Source organism: Penaeus japonicus, unplaced genomic scaffold (genome assembly GCF_977035675.1).
Source record: "Penaeus japonicus unplaced genomic scaffold, GWHDUDI00000001_assembly GWHDUDI00000009, whole genome shotgun sequence".
Lineage (NCBI taxonomy): Eukaryota > Metazoa > Arthropoda > Malacostraca > Decapoda > Penaeidae > Penaeus > Penaeus japonicus.
The window spans coordinates 39,762,129-39,764,628 of NW_028234411.1; the positions used below are offsets into that span (position 1 = coordinate 39,762,129).

General features: G+C 27.4%; 1 protein-coding gene across 1 annotated transcript in view; it reads left to right on the plus strand.

Annotated features, from left to right (window-relative positions):
- Positions 1–2,465: 2,465 nt before the first annotated feature.
- The window catches only part of LOC147471392 (uncharacterized), an 836-nt gene continuing 801 nt past the window's right edge, over positions 2,466–2,500 (plus strand). Inside the window, exon 1 of the mRNA XM_086540094.1 lies at positions 2,466–2,500. This exon is cut by the window's right edge and continues 77 nt beyond it. The gene's annotated coding sequence lies outside the window, so the exon portion shown is untranslated.

Genomic DNA, 2,500 nt, shown 5'->3' on the forward strand with positions numbered 1-2,500 from the left:
TGTGGGTGTTTGTGTGTTTATTTGTGTATTTGTTTGAGTGTGTGTGTGCTTGTCCTGTACAGTAAGTTTGTTGTCTGTGTAATGTCTGTTCGAAAATTAAGAATAATAACGCACATATCAACGATAGCACTAAGTCACCATCACTTCAATGAAAACAATTGAAAACAGTTGCGAAAACGGTTGAAATGACGGTAGATAATCGGTCAAACATTGATACGTAAACCATTTAAACTGTGCACGTTCTCTTTATCATTTATTCATAAATCTAACTAATGCGTCCCGTGATCATTGATTGTCAAGCACATTTTCCTGATTGAATTAAGATTTCAGTAACATGGTAAATAATAATAATGTTATTAAAAACTGTTAGATATACTACAGTAGTAACGTAAGGATTTGCTATTTGGTAATTATATTTTATTTTGGTATTTATTTTACATCCGATTTTTTTTTCTTATTTTGGTATTTATGTTTTATTTGGTATTTGTATTGTATTTTTACTTGTATATACTCAAGGATATATGAATCATAGAGTTAAGAACTCAGTTCAATTTAGCCAGATTCAACCAGATAATACAACACTCTTATTGCCATACAGATATATTAATAGGATATTGTGATGAATTTAATGGGCATCAACGACATTGTATAGGTAATACTGTAATCTTATATATTGTGTTTAATTATATCCATAAATGTAGCTAGATATTTATTTTCATCCACAATATCTATTTTCCTATATGTCTATATTCATCTATCTTCCTGCTATTTATCTACATCCTTCTATCTATCGAGTCAACTAACTGTAATTATATCTATCTATATCTATAATGCTTTCTCTATCTATCTTTCTATATATATACACCTCTCTCTCTCTCTCTTTCTCTCGCTCTCTCTCTCTATTAATTATATTGATAAAGAAAATAAAGTGATGATATCTATAATAATAAGTATGAAAATAAAGTAATGATATTTACAATAATAAGTATGAAAATGATGATAATGATGGTGATGATACTGATAATAATCGATATAACAACGATAACATTAATGGTATCATAGTAATGATAAATGTTAATTATACCGATGATATTGATAATGATAACACAATAACAATAATAATGATAGTAATGAAAATAAATGCCAATGATAACAATAATCGATGATAGTAGTAATACTGATAGCAATAACAATGACAATGCTAATATCAATACCACTATCATTTATATCAAAATGATCATATATAGGTGTGTGTATGTTTTATGGTTGTGTTTGTGTTATATACATATATATATATATATATATATATATATATATATATATATATATATATATATATATATGTTATATATATATATATATATATATATATATAAATATATATATATGTATATATTTATGTATATATATATATATATATATATATATACATATATATATACATATATATATATATATATGTATATATATATGTATATATATATATATATATATATATATATATATATATATATATATATATACATTCATTAAACGTTGGGCAAGTTGGTAATGGTAATTCATTTGACTCCAACGATGGAACTATTCCTTGCTGCAATCAGCAAGGAATACATATGGCTTGCATGCATATCAATAACAGAATACCAGGATTTGATATGTAAAGCAAAATGGGCATTCCGTGCAGACAGCAAACTTCTAACACCTGTCAACCTAAGGGAAAAGGCATTGAAACTTTTAAATTCATTGCTCTTAAGGTTTACCTTATTCACTGAACTATGCCAGTATGAAACCTTAAATATGCAAATCGGCAGGGAAATACAACAGCATTAGGATTTTTAAAAGATATAGTATAGATTCTGGAATAATTTTTATAATTCAGATTACTAGGGTCTTTCCTAAATTATTCATCCTTGAAGCAATTTTTTAATTAAAAATACAAAAAAAAAATATTTAGATGTTATTGATACCAGTAGTGATGAGGGACGTAGGCAATAATCACTTCTCTCATTATTTCTTATATATACACATAAAACGCATACGTGTGTGCGTATGCGCGCTTGCGCATATGCGTGTGCGTACGTGTTTATGTATCTATTTGTGTCTATGTTATATATTATATAGATCAAATCAAATCCCAAACATATATTATATCAATACAGGACATGCTTCTTTGTTTTTTTTCCTTCACATTTTTTGCTTTCCTTTTTTATTTCCTTTTTCTTTTTTGCCAGTGGCCTCCTTGAAGTGAAAAAACAACTGACTCATAAATGCACACACACAAATGCATATAAATACAAATGTATAGATATATATACACATATAGATATTCGATGGTAACAAATATTGCAGTTCTTTAAAGAAATCCGTAAGCTCTCACAAAAAAATCACAAACATAGAAGATCAAAGAATGCAATGAGACATTATAAAGAGGTTACTTCAAATGGCCAAGGACAGAATGAGGGTGTGGTTATCACAGAGCAACTTCGGTCAGGACAGAGGA